Raw genomic sequence first — 16,574 nt, 5'->3', positions numbered from 1 at the left:
TTTATTTTCCTGTAATGTCTCACCAAATTCAGAAAACAGTCATGGAGAAACAGAGACAAAATAAGCATTAGAGCTAGGCAACAAGGGTTTGGTTCCAACTCTGCCACTGGAAAAGTTACAGGAATTTGAGTAATGTACTCAATTTCACTGAGCCTGTTTCCTTAAGTGTAAAACATATTTAATATCTACGAAAGATTGATTATTAAAGATTAGAGATAATACATATACTTCATTCCCAGTGCAGGCACATACAAGCCCCAAATATTTATAACATTTATAATAATAAGTTAAATAACACTGTCTATATAATATTTAAAATATATATAGCATATTCTATGTCCATTTACTTTCTGGCCTGTCCTGGGCCAGGTCAAATTATCCATTGAGGTAGAAGTTCAAAATGAAATCTAGCAGACTATCATCCTAGGCATATTGGCTTCAGGCTTAATCTGGATGGAAACATTCTCCACTCATCACATCTTCAGCTTTCAATTATGGGTTTTACATTAAAGTTCAGTGAGCATCATAGATAAGCTCTCTTGATTGAGATCATTAAAAAATTCTTTATCTTTAGTTCAGTGGCATCTTGCCTGCAGATTTATTAGACTGCTTTTTTGGTACACTGCCTGTTTGAGGGAGAAAATATTCCACTACTACATAAGGGCAGGATAAAGATTAAGCACAATTGCCAATTGCACATACGGAGTCTGATGTGTTCCTATTACCAAAAGGAATCTGTAGAGTCAGATAGCCAGGAATAGGAAGAGACTTCAGAATGTCCTGAAACCCAGCCTCATGCACTGAGTCAGGTCAGGTGGTGGTACCTGTTTCACATGTGGAAGCACCAGAAATGTGGGTGCTTTGTTTAGTATCTTGTAACCAGCTTGCTATCTGATCTCAAGGGCCTGCGTTCTTCCTGTTGTGCCACAAGACTCATAATGCTCTTCTCTAGAGGAGGTCTCACCCACTCACAGTCTCTTGATGGATAATAAGAAACTTTATTCTCTTGATACGTGTTTACAAAGTAGGTAATTTACCAGTGAATCAAATATTTATTGAACACCTACAGGGGGTAGAGGATGTTGCCAGGCAGTAAAAAGAAACTGAGATATCCAAGATACAATTCTTGTCATGATGGAAATGATAATTTGGCTGAGCCACAAAATACTTTAATGAAATTATAAGTAACATCATCATGAAATATATAAATGTCTCAGTGAGTTCCTCAGATCACTGGAATCAAAATCAACTGGTGGTTGCTACAAACACTATATTTTGAGAATTACTTTAATATGTGCTAAGAGTTAATTATATGATAGCAGAAAAAAGAATCCTCTATAGAACCAAAACGCAAGACCTTAATATGACAAATTAATAAGAGACAAATGAGTAGAGGAATATATGAAGCAGAGATTGAACAAATATCAAAACAAACAGAGGTGATGAGGGGTGGTAGTGATGAAAATATAAACAATTGACTAGATTCATGACTAGCAGAGAAAGTGGCGTAGAAATTCTATGACATTAATAATAATGTTACTACAGATGGGCATTTTTAATCTTTTTATAACCAAAATTATGGTCAAAGTGGAGAGCCTGAAAGGATGGAACATTTTTTTAAGGATTCATCGTCATAATCTGTTTTCTGTGGATATGTTAAAAAAGTACTGAAGGCTAAATGATAATATGCAGTCACATTAAAATATATTTTTTCATCCAAGTGAAAAGAAACATGATGTGTTACATGGTATTCTAGGTTAACAATGTGGTTATTTCCTTGGAATGAAAGACAAAGACATGTAATTGTCAGCAAGACAATTTCTTTGTCACTAATATATTAGGAGCCCATTTTATAAAGTAGATACCTCTAGAAGAATCTTTCCTTCTGATCTCAGATCTTTTATAATTTTAATTTTTTTCAGTAAATGCTTTTGACAAAAGCAATAGCAGCTCGACCCTTCCTACAAAAACCCATTGAAATTAAGAACATGTGAACTTGTTTGGTTTTTTGTTGTGTATGTTTACATTTTGTATTTTGTCAGAATAGACTGCTGCAGTTTGAAAAATGTATTAGAACTTCTTATGCATGACTGCATTGAAAAAGAATGCATTATTTGTGAGTGTGTGGTATCTGAGTTTGATTTTTATTTTTATAAGTGCATTGTATCTTGATTGTAAAATAATGCATACATGTAACAAAAACTCAGGTAAAAATCTTGATTTCACCATAATCCAGTGACCCAGAGGTAAATGTTGTTCATCATTATTTCATATATCAACATCTTTCTCTCTCTGTCTATATATATATATATAATACACACACACAAACACATATATATATTTCTTATGTAAATATATAAACACATAAGAAATATGTTTATATATATTTCTATATGTGTATATTATACATTATATATTCTTATATAAATAATAGGAAATATATATTATGTAAAATATATAGCACATTATATAAAATATATTAATATAAGAGGAAAAAAGATAATATATTTTTTACTTAATCTATTCATTAGGTAAAAGTGGAGTATTCAACCACTTGCTTTTTTCCTCCGATTTTGCTAATATGTATTGGGTATTCTTCTAGAAATGCTTTTGTCCTTCAGCAAGAACAGAGACTTGGAAAAGGGTATGAAGTGAGAAGCCTCATTACTCTATTATGAATTACACCTAAATCAGATTGGCTGGAAAACAAATGGCCGGTTTGCATTCAACTGCTGTTGAACATTCCAATGATAGTTGGCTTCTTTGTACGGAATTCAGTACTGCTTCTGTGAAAACTGTGTACAACCCCAAACAGTGAATTCTAAATCTTCTTAATAGTGTTATTAAGTTGCATTATTGTAAGTGTCATTTCAATTATTAAGAACTATCAATAGGCTTATTAAAATACTCATTCTGTTAAAATGATCCAGTACTGTTATTGTAAGAGAAGACCGGTCACCACCTTATTCTAAAATTTCCTAGTGAGAAAATTGTTTAGAATCTTACATCATCATTATCTTACTCCTCTAAAAGAAAATTTCCACATGAAATCCGTTTCCTTACATATAGATATGATTTGGCACAGTGGTATGGTGTAGTCATGAAAGGTAGGCTTATTTTTCAATATTGCTGAAACTGAAAGCATTTTGTATGTTCACTGCATTCTTGAAAATCTTAGATAAAGAAGAACTAACATTAGTAAGTTTATGGTTTACAATGTGTTTTCATATTATTTTCTCTTTTAATGAAGAGAATTTGGAAAAACATGAGCTAGATGTCAGCATTCCTCCCGGGCATTTCAAGAAATATTTTTATTCATTTGCTAAACTTTTACTGAGCACTTACAAGATTCGAAACCCCATGATACAAGGTTTAATCCAGTGGTTCTTAACCTTGGCTGTATATTGTAATCACCTGGAGAGACTTAAAAAACAAAGCAAAACAAAACTAAACAAAACAAAACTGGATGCCAAGGCCACAGCACAAACCAATTATATTAAAATATTGGGGATCAGAATCTCAGCATTGATAGTTTATACAAATTTTCCAGGCAATTCTATCATGTAGCCAAGGTCAAGAATTTGTAATTTTCAACATAAAAGCATAATATAGAGATAAAGACAATTTAATCAGCAGTTAAATGTTATATTCAAACATAAATTTAGATTGGAGTAATTAGAAACAGAGTTAAATGCATTTTTATTACACTTACAGTGTAAGATCATATTTTATTTGCTAAAATCTATAAAGTTATCTTTGCACTGCTCTCCATATCTAGAAAAATATTGAGTAGGTAGGTAGGTAGGTAGGTAGGTAGGTAGATAACACTAATACAAGCACGATACCTTGAGATCTGTCTACTACTTTGTGTATCAAAACAAAGGAATCTAAATATCAAAATCCATGAAAGATATAAATCTTTACTATACGATTCCTTTAAAAGTCAGCTCAGAGGCCCATATTGCATATCACAAAGAACAATACTCATTCTCTGCCTAAATCTGTCCACTCCTACAACTGCTAATGAGCTCTTTCTTTTCCTGAGGAATGGTCTCGCCATGTCTCTATCCTCAATTGCACCTTTCTCTAAGCAATGCTCCACCCCCATATCAACATCATGAGGTCACTGTCATCACACAGCTCCAAAAATCTAATGATTTTCTTGCCCTTACTAATTTTGGTTATGATAAAAATGAATCCCTTTGGGATTTGGGTGAATTAAACATGATGTGTGTAATTGGCTGATGGTAAGACAAGACAGTTTGATAATGATAGCTGAGAAGATCTATAGAAAGGAGTGAGAAGAAAGGGAGGAAGAAAAGGATTAAAAATGGAGGAGGGGAAGTTAGATAAACTAAACTTAAGTCCCTCTCTGCTCAAAACCAGCAATTGCTTTCCTTCAAATCCCAATAAATCCCAGCCTGTATCACTGCCCACAAAACTGCAGAGATGTGGCTCTGCCTACACGTCCTTACTCTGCTTTTCCTTGCTACTTCTACTCTGGCCACCCTGTCCTCATTTCTTGAGCATGCTAAACTTACTGCCTCAAGGGCTTTGCATTTACTATTCCTTTTGTCTAGACTAGCGCTTGCCCACATTTGGCAATATTTGCAGAAATTTTTGATTGTCATAGCTAGAAACATGTTACTAGCATCTAGTAGGTAGAGGCTGAGAAGGTTGGTAAATATCCTACAATGCCTAGGTCAGCCCCACCCAACAAGGAGTTATCTGTCTTCAAATGTTAGGAGTATAGAGGATGAGAAATTCTAGTCTAAATCTCTTTTCCCAGATCCCTTCTGCTTCTGCTTTTTTTTGAGAGGGGGGGAGGGAGGTGGAGGAGCTCTCCTTAAATGTAACTTGCATAAGAAGGTATTTTCAGATTGCCTTATCTAAAATAATAGTCGCTGTCACACTGTCTCTATCCTGTTATGCTGCTTTCTGTTTATTTTATGGCACTTCTAAATGTAATGTTATTGATGTTAAAATGGACAGATGCATAAGACAAATGAAAAAGTATGTTCCTACTAAATGTTCAGCAAGTTCCAAGACGAATCGTACTTTCAGTAATATTAAATGAGAGGAAAAAATTACCATGTATTTCAAGACTGAAGAAACACGAAATTATCCAGACTTTACAAAGAAAACTGAGGCTTCAAGAGGTTAAAGAACTTGCCCAAGATCACATAGCTCTTAAGTGGCAGAGGTAGACAGCTGATGGTTAGATTTCCTCTGTGAAGTCTTTTTTGGTGGGTTAGGTTGGGACTGGGAATAGGATGATAAAGAGGCTTCAAGGATACAAAGAAAATAAAAATAAAGGGAAGAAAATGAAGAGAGAAAGCATATAATCCAAATAAAGCAATATCATACAACAAACAATTTCCCATACTCTAGGGCATAGCATTTAGCTCATCTGTAAGAAGCACAAACTACTAGTATTGGTCAAGATGTAAAATAGCAAGGTCATTTGACACAACTACACTAAAGCAATCATAATATTTAAACCGTGAAACGCCCTGCTGTAAAACACAGCCAACATTCCACCACACTGCTAAGTATCCCCCCTGGACTAATTATTTTTAAAAGTTAGAAAACCGTTATAGTTTTAGGCACTCTTGTCGACCTAGAAGTGAATAAAGCACGTTTCTGCCAACCAGAGGATGTGGTTTAAGGCGCCTGGCACTCTTTTTCTTTTTACTTATTTGATGATATTTTCATTATGTACCAAGCCGAAGAGCTCAGTGTAACAGTACGCGGCAGCGCTAGGTGGAATAGATGTACCGTAATGGATGGTATTGCAGATACCGTACTATAAATGATACACAAATGTGCTCTCTTATTAAAGTCACAAAAGAAGGGGACAGACTTAAACATTCCTAGATTGTAGCTGAAAAGTAAAATATAAGTTTTGGAAGTAGAAATTGAACCCTTTAATTTATACAACTATAGATAAACTGAACAATACAACTGGCAGGGATTCTGAAAGAAACCTCATTAGCCGGACATGGTGGCTCACACCTGTAATCCCAGCACCTTCAGAGGCATAGGCAGGTGGATTGCCTGAGCTCAGGAATTTGAGACCAATCTGGCCAACATGGTGAAACCCTGTCTGTACTAAAGTACAAAAAATTAGCCGGGCATGGCGGCATGCACCTGTAATCCCAGCTACTCGGGAGGCTGAAGCAAAAGATTGCTTGAACCTGGGAGGTAAATGTTGCAGTGAGCCGAGATTGCACCATTGCACTCCAGCCTGGGCAACAGAGCGAGACCCTGTCTCAAAAATAAATAACATAAAATAAAAAATAAAACTAATAATAAAGAAATCTCATTAAGTGTTAAAAAATCACTAGATAATTTTGGGGTCTACATGAATTAACCTAACCCTACTTAAAACTAATTAAAATAGTTTTAAAGGAACAAACATCCAGGCGTAAGAACAGATGAATCCCTAGGGGGTTGCAGGCACAGTACAGAGGGTCTTCAGGCGTGCTCAGGTTTGGGAAGATCCTAGCTGGTTTTGAATTCAGGTTCTGCCAGTTACTCACTGTGACCTTGGCTAGTTCCTCAACTTCTCTGTACCTCTCGTTTCTTAACAGTAAGTTGGCATTATTAGAAATGTCAGCTACACAGGATTTTGGTGAGGATTCAACACAATTCAAGGCACATGAGAGTCATGCTGGCACTTGATAAGCATTCACTAAATCGAGGTATGATTGTTATTGATGGCTTCCACCCACTACCTTGGGAGCACCTGAAGTGGCACAGAACAGACCATAGACCTTTGGTCACCTTTGCCTGTAGATTTTCTTTCATTTTCTTCCCTTAAAAAATCACCTAGCCTGTAATCCCAGCACTTTGGGAGGCCGAGACGGGCGGATCACGAGGTCAGGAGATCGAGACCATCCTGGCTAACACGGTGAAACCCCGTCTCTACTAAAATACAAAACTAGCCGGGCGAAGTGGCGGGCGCCTGTAGTCCCAGCTACTCGGGAGGCTGAGGCGGAGAATGGCGTAAACCCGGGAGGCGGAGCTTGCAGTGAGCTGAGATCTGGCCACTGCACTCCAGTCCGGGCGACAGAGCAAGACTCCGCCTCAAAAAAAAAAAAAAAAAATCACCTAAATATGAGTACTGGCCATACATAAACCATATAAACCAATATACTTTGCAAAATTAACCCCAAATGCAAATTCTTTTCGTTTGTGCACCATAGAGTATCTCCCCCTTCTTTAACTTGTTTATCAGTACCTTGGGTTGAGAAGTAGGATCTTTATGTGTGTATATATTATATATATCACTACTACCCACTAGTATATATATACTCGGTTACTGTTTTTTTCCTCCATATACACCTCAGTCCTCCCCTCCTCTGCCTACATACAAAAGAAACTACCTCAAAAATACCACAGACAGGCTTTTTCTTTCCTCTGTCGAGACGTAACTTTTTGAAGACTTCACAATTTAATTTGTGGTCAGGGTGGGAAAAGACAGTTTTCTAAAATGCAAACGCTTATAAAACTACCAGTGTCTCCTCTGGCAGCACCAGCTTCAAATGATCTGCCCACTGAGAGCATCTCAGTTTGATACATACTATTTCATAAAAGCTGATTCAGGCTTTAGACTCCTACAGGGTCTTCATAAAGTAGGTATAAAATAATAAAAAAAAAAGCTAAAGCTTAAAGATTTAATCTAAAGACCACTTATTTCTGATCTCACCTTTCTCATTTTAGAAGAGGCATGTTGATTTTTTTCTTCTAAAATATATTATGTTTACTTTAGTAAATTTTCTTCAGATAGGATCCAAAGAAGGAATAGCTTGTTCTGGTTTGATATTTATAATTATACATATGCTTAAGCAAATAAAACATTTAGACCTAAACTCTCAGTCAAAGGGTTAGGCATTTTATGTGTTTAGATCTACAGACGGTCCTTAGGGTCATCATTTTCTTTCCAATGCTCTTTGAGACTGGTAGCCATAACAATAGTGCTGTTCTACAGTAATGAAGCTATATTTTCTCATAAAATGCAAATGATATTTGTTTAGATCACATATCTATGAAGCAAATATAGTGCAGACTTTGAAAATGGTCACAATCAGACATGGAATGTGTTAGGTAGTTAGGTTGGTAATTTCTAAGTTTAAAGGATTGAGTAAGAATGTTGTATGTTTTTTAGTTCCTAGAAGAGTGGGCCTTAGAATTTAGCTACTCACAATATTATACCAATTATAAATGTTTGCTTTAACAAGACATGACCAAGAAGCATAGACTGTCACAGTGTCCTTAGGCTGCTCACCACGCATAAATATATTTCTTCCACTTGATTAGGATTTCAGAATTAGAATTGCACATTTTTAGATTAAGCAATAATCTCTTCTAATCTCAAATAAAATAGTAGCTTATTGCCTCCCTTTTGCATTTACACCTACTGGTTTTTTAAGGTCATTACTTCTGTTTTTAATTCTATACAGGTTTTCGTATAGCAAAATAGATCTGCCTTTTATAGCCTTCCCTGTTTCAGTCTTATAAGTAAATCTGGACATATTTTTCCTGTGGTGTTTATAATTTCTTATTTTCATGTTTAAAATTGGTATGCCTAAGATTATTTTCATGCATTAAGAACCTAGGAATCCAGAGTCATTATATTCCAAATGTTTAGCATTTAAAACAATAGCAGTTTCTAAAAATCTAACCATTCTATCAATTTAAATGATATGCTTATTGTTTGCTAGGTACTCATATATATATATTTAGTTCCAGTATCTTTATTTCTATACTGTGAAATCGGTACCCTTCTGTTTTTTTCTTTTTATTTTTTCCTCCTGGCAGGTTTATATTTCTTGCTTGTCATTTACATTTCTTTCTTTCTATTTTTTCTTTTATTTTGTAAAATATTTTGAAAACTCTAATTTCTAGTTTTTTGTTTTACTTGAAGTGCATTCCTACAAACTTGCAGTTACATATTAGGAATAAGTCCTAGTTTTCTATAACACTGGAGGTTACTATAGTTAGCAATAATTTATTGTATATTTTCAAGTAGGTAGAAGAGAGAATTTTGAATATTCCCAACATAGAAAAATAAAAAATGAGGTGATGAATATGCTAGTTACCCTGATTTGATTATTATGCATTGTATAAATGTACTGAAATATAATACCACATAGATATGTGCAATTATGTGTCAGTTTAAAATAATAGTTAAAACACATCCTAATATCATATTGTTAGTTCCTACAAATTTGGGGAGGTATTTTAATTAGAATATTCATTGAATATAAAATTTTGTAGGGAAATATTAAATCTGTGCAATTATAAACCTTTCTATCAAAAAGTAAGGTGTGTTTTCTGTTTATTTGTCTTGTCCTTTGATAGAATTTTAACATTTATGTGGACAATATATTTTCATATACTATTTAAAAATATAATTACATAGGATAATTTTGTACAACTTATTTTAAAATCTACAGAAATTTGTGAAAATATTCTTTGATTCTGCTATTGCACAGCTATTAATTTACCTCAGAAACATTTCCTAATGTACACAAAGTTATTTGTACAATTATGTTGACTGAAGCACTGTTCATAATATTAAAAATTGAAAGCAAGTTAAATGTATATCAGTGAGAGGTTGTCTGACACAATAGGGTTCATAATTCTATACAACAAAATGCTTGCATCTATGCAAAAGATTAAGGTAGATTTTCATGTACTGATGGGAAAGGCTTTCCAAACTACATTACTAAATGAAAACATAGACAATACAGAACAATGTATTTAGTAGGTTAACATCTCTCTAAATTTTGTGTGGCCTTTAAAAGGAAAATTACACTTCACTATGCATAATAATTTTTCTAGAAAGACATAAAGTTATTTTACTATAAGAATAGATAATAATGACTTATTTCATAGGCATTCAGTAGATTTTAGACATTGTTGTAAGTGCCTTCCACATAATAATCTAATCCTCATTACAATTCTCTCTGATGGCTCATGTGCTGATCAGCAGTTTATAGATGAGGAAACTGGGGTTCTGAGATGGTAAGTAATGTGTTCTAGAAAATGTATCGGTGATAAGCAAAACAGCTAAGATTCAAATCCAGGAAGATCAGCTTCAGAATCAATATTCTGAACAAGCACATGTGTTTTCCTTTAGACGTGCTCATCTTTGGCCGGGTGCAGTGGCTCACACCTGTAATCCCAGCACTTTGGGAGGCCGAGGTGGGCGGATCATGAGGTCAGGAGATCGAGACCATCCTGGCTAACATGGTGAAACCCCATCTCTACTAAAAATACAAAAAATTAGCCGGGCGTGGTGGTGGGCGCCTGTAGTCCCAGGTACTCAGGAGCCTGAGGCAGAAGAATGGCATGAACCGGAGCTTGCAGTGAGCCGAGATGGCGCCACTGCACTCCAGCCTGGGCGACGGAGCCAGACTCTGTCTCAAAAAAAAAAAAAAAAAGGTGCTGATCTTTGTGGGTAAGATCTAAGATGTTGAGTAAGAATCATTTCATTTTGCCTTTTGTAGCTTTTTGCTTTATTTTTTATTTATTTATTATTTTTTTGAGACGGAGTCTCGCTCTGTGTCCCAGGCTGGAGTGCAGTGGCCGGATCTCAGCTCACTGCAAGCTCCGCCTCCCTGGTTTACGCCATTCTCCTGACTCAGCCTCCCGAGTAGCTGGGACTATAGGCGCCCGCCACCTCACCCGGCTAGTTTTTTGTATTTTTTAGTAGAGACGGGGTTTCACCGTGTTAGCCAGGATGGTCTTGATCTCCTGACCTCGTGATCCGCCCGTCTGGGCCTCCCAAAGTGCTGGGATTACAGGCTTGAGCCACCGTGCCCAGCCAGTTTTTTTGCTGTAATATCTACCTTCTGATTGTAATACTTTTTATTGATAATTAAGTTTTATCCAAGTGGTCTTTCAATTTTTTATTACTGTTTTCGAATTCATACAAAACCTAGCAAATGCCATATGAACAATTTAAGAGTAAAAGACTAATGCAGATGTCCACACAGGGAGAATATCTTAGAGAAAATATACCTTCCCCACATGAGGGGACTACTGGCAGTAAACGTCATAAGCGGAGGAACATTGTACCAAAGGGTAGTTGGAAATGTAATAGAAGTCTTTTGCTCATGATTCTCTGATCTGAATATATTTTAATCTACTTTTGAATCGACAAGTTATAGCAATACATTGCAAATCACGAAGGTATGTAAAATATTTGAATTTTTAAACAGAAATATTTGACTGTTCCACAGGATTATTATCCATAGCGTGATTCATAATATTGTCAGTACTTTTAATTTATAATTGCCTTCATATAGTGAGGAAGTGATGTAACATTATAGAATAATGTGTAATGTGTGATATAAATATGAAATGATGGAATGGTTGAGTCTTTGCATTAAAATAAACTTTATGAGTTACATACTGCTTTGATAGTTTCTGGCTGGTATGAAACAATGCTTTAATTGGGATTGAGCCAAACAAAAATAGTACCAATGGCATGGATTCATTTCCAAAAAATCAGTGCTTTTTTTCTGCAAACTATTTATGCATCATTTAGTTTTACAAAGAAAATGTGGGGTATATCTCCTATATAGTCTTTCTGGAGGCTGGTGTGTGTGTGTGTGTGTGTGTACAGTTGTGTGTATAACTGTGGTAATGTACATAACAGTATTTGAAATGATAAGTAAGCTGTTATTGCAAATTGTACCCTCAGATGGCAAAGCTGAGGAAGATAGGTGGCAGGATCCCACCACCTAGCTCTAAATATAAGTTCCAGATAACACAGAACTTCCTGAGAGGTGAATGGGGTTATAGTGGATGTGGGGAAGGGATGGAAGGGTAGTAATTCCTAGAGAAATGTGGGAATGTAGGAAAATAAAAGGACAGCCCCATGACAAGCTCACTTTCTTTCTGTGCGTTCTCAAGACTCTGGTCAGATCCAGGTTAAAGGAATGTAAAATTGAATTTTGCATTGAATTTTTTACTGTCTACACATGAGAATGTCCTAGAACTGAAAATGAGTGTAAGCTATCCATTGCTGAAAATCAAAGAAAAGGGAAATACAATGTTTAATTTTATGTGTCAACTTTGCCAAGTTGTGGTCCCAAGTTAGGTCATCAAACTTTATTCTAAATGTTTTGTGAGGGTGTTTTGGATGAAATTACCTTAAGTGTGGACTTTGAGTGATACAGATTGCCCTCCAGACTGTGGGTGGGCCCTCATCCGATTAGTCAAAGGCCTGAAAACAACAAAAAGACTGACCTTCCCCTAGCAAGAGTGAATTCTTCAGTAGATGGCATTTGAACTTGAACCGAAACATTGACTTTCTCCTAGGTCTCCATTCTCATGGCCTTTAGACGTGTAATTGCTCTTCTCTGGGTCTCCAGTTCGCCGACCCACCTGGCAAATTTTTGAGTTGCTAGCTTCTAAAATCACATGAGCCAATTCATTAAAATAAATCTCTGCATATATTTGCACATTCTATCAGTTCTGTTTCTCTGTAGAACCCTGATTAATGCAGGGGACAAGGCTGCATATTTGAACGCAGTGGTGGGAGAAAAAATAAGGCTGTTTTTTGCTTGCACCCTAAGAAGTTTGTCCCATTTAAGAAACTGGCTGCACACTAGACAGCCTCTCCTCTTACAATGAAGATCAGAGAACGACACAGAAAGCTGAAGCAAATAGAGTGAATTGGATCTCTTGTATTTCTCTTTTGCTTTGGCTCATTCCTTTTTCCTCTCATTTTCCCCTCTCAGGAAGTCTTAGAGTTGGTTCTATCCTTTGTGTAAAAGGGCTGAATTGGGCTCATCCCGTTACAGAATCTGTGGCATATTACTATCCAGAAATTCTTTTATGTCAAATAGAAGCAGCTAAACTGGTATGAAATTGTCGACAGATGAATAGCACCTCACAAGTAAGTGAAGCTTCTCCTCTTTAAACTGAATCTTGCAATTAATAGAGCATTTAAAATGACATGATTATTGAATCAACTTTCAGTAGAGTTGTAATCTTCTGCAGTGCACATTCCATCACCCATTTGTATTCATTTACAATGTCATCCAGACCCTATGAAAATAAATCACCTTGGATTCAAAATACCAAGGTCTTATATCAATGCACCTTATATTTTAATGCCTCTTGTCTAATGACATGAATACCTTAGACATGCAAATTTATAATAGTGTATATACATTTGATGATGGTCTAAAAATAGCTTCATTCTCTTCTCTTTTTTAAATTTTTGCTGCCTAAAGTAGAACAAAAAGGAATAATTAGGTATAATCAAAAGAAATAGATTTAGTAGTTTATTTATTCTTTGAGGCAATGGTTATTTTTCCTATAACCTACAGAGTAAATTCAAAATCTCTTCCATGATCTGACTAGAACCTGCTTTTTTGTTTTTTTCTACTAAATATCTATTCTTCCATGAGAGCACTGTGGCAGAGAATGCTGTGTTCAATATTGGGTTTCACCTCTTGTCCTCAGCATACTGCATCTACCAGCCTCTTGTTGTTGAGGGAAATAATACTCTGAGTTTAGGCCAATTGGAGGCAGGTGAAAGTGGTGTAAACCACTTCTAGACATGACCTTTCTCAATTCTCACACGATCATTCATGTACTATTACACCTCTGCTTATAATATAAGCTAATTAGATGTAGAGAATCTCATGAAAGATTCTAAGGCCCTTGAACAGGGACAGGTGGAGTAACCACATGGATTATACCTTGGTCTCTGAAGGTCTGCAGGGGATGGAAACCACACAGGGACCCATCTTAGACTGTGACATGAAAAAGAAATAAGCTTTATGGCGGTAAATTGTTCCGGGTTTGGGTTTACTACAGCAACTAGCATTACTGCTAGTAATATGAATAATCTAAATTTTAGCTACAGTAAATTATTTTTATACTCTGTCCATGCAGTTACTAATTCCACAGTGCTTTTCCCTGCAATACCCATCTTAGCCAACTGCATTTCTTTTCTTTCCTTAAGACTCAATTAAGATTCTTCTATCTCCTTTATACTCATAATAAGAATGTATTATTCCCATGGAATATATTAGTTGTATTAGATCACTCTTTATGTCCTAGTACATTTAGTTTTATACAGTACCTAATATATTTCTTCATTTCTCATCAGTTAGTACAATATCTGGCACATACAGATGTGTAAAGTAAAATAGATATGTCACATGATTCCCGTGGCTCATAGCCAGTCATAAACATATTATTATTTTATAACCTGTAACTATGCTAAATAACCATACTTGTATATGTAGCTATAAAAATATCTTTATTTTAGTGCATTTTAAACCAAAATAGTTAATGGGAATAGTTGATCATTTTGAAAAGGGAAGGTTATAGTTGTTTAGAACAAAAACACTTAAGGAACATGTGTTACATACTTAGCTGTTGTAACATACTTTGCAGGCGACTCTTCAGTGAGAAGTTAAGAAGTCTTCACATTTCAGAAATCATTAACATTTGAAGTTACAGAATCCTGAGGTCAGCAGTAAGTAGACTAAATGGTACCCATGAGGAAGTCAGCACATGTCCCCAAAAGTAAATTTCCTATCCCCTTATCACAAGAAGCAGCCTATTAAGTAGTTATGGTAGTAAATTTTAAATTCCCCTGAAGAAAAGGTTGACAAAATTGAATTATGAAGAAGAGCAAAGAAGATTAAATTACTAGAAGAAGAGCAAAGTCTTGGGAGTAACTTCTCAGCAGTCTTCAGACCCAGAAAGTTTTATTAAGTAGGGAGTAGGAAGGGTACAATAAGACAACATTACTAAATTTGCAAATGTTTGGGCTATCTATATGTAACATCCAACTGGTGTAAACATTGCATAGGAGGATGAAGGAAATTTGTAAAAATTTGGCATTAGGGAGTGTTAAGACCAGCATATCCCCCATCCTAGAACCATATGGCTATCAAATCTACTTCTGTCATTTCTGAGATGAGCAAACTGAATTGTAGAGAGGTTAGTTAGAGTCCGAACATCACTTCAGATTTCAGAATGTGAAAATATTTGTAAGTCCTGCACAAACATAAACTGTTATTATTGCAACTCCTCTGACTTAAAAAAACAAACAACCAATGTTTAGCATAGGATGATGACTTTTAGTATGTCTCTTCATGGTTAAAAGACTCTTTTGCTCAGGATTTTAAAATAAATAATAAATAATGTAGACCCAAAGAAGAAAGACAACCTTATACCCAGGACCTCATGTCACTCATACATTGTATGCCATTCTGGTCATACTGATAAAACTGAGTGTATATTAAAGTTATCAAAATGTTGCTATCTTCAAGCACCTCACAATTAGACTACTCACTTAGCAATGATTAATGTGGTAACTTTTCCTAATTGGAAATTTGGTAGTTCTTGTGAAACATCATTACTGCCATAGAAAAGCCAAAATAATTAGATTTCAAATATCATACACATTTTTCTTTAATGCAATAAGGGGAAGAGAGCAATTGTAATCTGGTTGATATGGTAGTATTCAGTTTACCAATTATTTTATATTTAATCTCTACAGAAACACCTTTATTTTATGAGTACCGATGATGTATGAATAGACCGAGGCGCACCAAGCTGAAGTCTCATGAAGTCATGTAGCTTCAGTCTCTTCATCCAAGAATGAATGATTCCAATTCATTAAATTTATTCATTCGCACAACAAAACTAGGATGTCTACTGGTGATAACTGCTGGAAAAAAGAAAAAAACAACAATTAAATAGGGGAGGAGAGAGAATGTCAAGGTATAGGAAGTACAGTTTTTCATAGGATAGGAAAGGAAAAGCATCATTTAGAAATGACATCTGAGCAATCACCCAATCTGGGGGAGAATAGTTTCAGAAAAGGGGACAGCATTGAAAATGGCCTGAATTGAGGAGCAGCAGAGTGGTCTGGGGAGGAATTAGCAGGAAATAAAGACAGAGAGCTGATGGAGAGCCAGATTACATAGAGCTTTGTGAACTACTATAAAGATTTTACCCTGACTTGACCATTACACACTCTATGCATGGAACAAAATATCACAGGTACCCCCATAAGTGTGTGCAAGTATTATGTACTAATAATGATTTTAGATTTTCTTAAATTGAGTGGAGAAGATGTTAGAGGGCTTTGGTAAAGCGAACTGGATGAAACGACTTACATACTAAGAAGATAATCTGGCTGCTGAGTTGAGTGTAGACTACAGGAGAGTAGACACAGAAGGGGAAATGGAGAAGCCAAAAGGCCAGTGAAAAGGCTGCTAAAAAATCTAAATGAGGACGGGCTCAGTGGCTCATACCTGTAATCCCAGCACTTTGGGAGGCCGAGATGAATGGATCACCTGAGGTCGGGAGTTTGAGACCAGCCTGACCAACATGGAGAAACCCTATCTCTACTAAAAATACAAAATTAGCTGGGCGTGATGGCGGGTGCCTGTAGTCTCAGCTACTCAGAAGGCTGAGGCAGGAGAATCACTTGAACCCGGGAGGCGATAGTTGCAGTGAGCCAAGGTCATGCCATTGCACTCCAGCCTGGGCAACAGGAGCAAAACTCCATCTCAAAAAAAAAA

The 16,574-nt window shown here is 35.9% G+C and overlaps 1 long non-coding RNA gene across 3 annotated transcripts in view; it reads left to right on the top strand.

Annotated features, from left to right (window-relative positions):
• LOC108540039 (uncharacterized) overlaps positions 1-15,674 on the top strand; it is an 88,032-nt gene extending 72,358 nt beyond the window's left edge. Inside the window, exons 1-4 of one of the 3 annotated variants that reach the window (XR_001888567.1) lie at positions 11,715-11,801; positions 12,759-12,916; positions 14,431-14,505; positions 15,545-15,674. This is a non-coding gene — a long non-coding RNA (uncharacterized LOC108540039). Of the gene's footprint in view, positions 1-11,714; positions 11,802-12,758; positions 12,917-14,430; positions 14,513-15,544 lie in introns of those variants that run through there. The other 2 variants (XR_001888565.1, XR_001888566.1) reach the window with 2 other exon arrangements.
• The last annotated feature ends 900 nt before the right edge of the window (positions 15,675-16,574 follow it).

The sequence above is a fragment of the Rhinopithecus bieti genome, unplaced genomic scaffold (assembly GCF_001698545.2).
Source record: "Rhinopithecus bieti isolate Rb0 unplaced genomic scaffold, ASM169854v2 scaffold_15850, whole genome shotgun sequence".
Lineage (NCBI taxonomy): Eukaryota > Metazoa > Chordata > Mammalia > Primates > Cercopithecidae > Rhinopithecus > Rhinopithecus bieti.
This window is presented reverse-complemented; position numbering and strand designations above follow the sequence as displayed.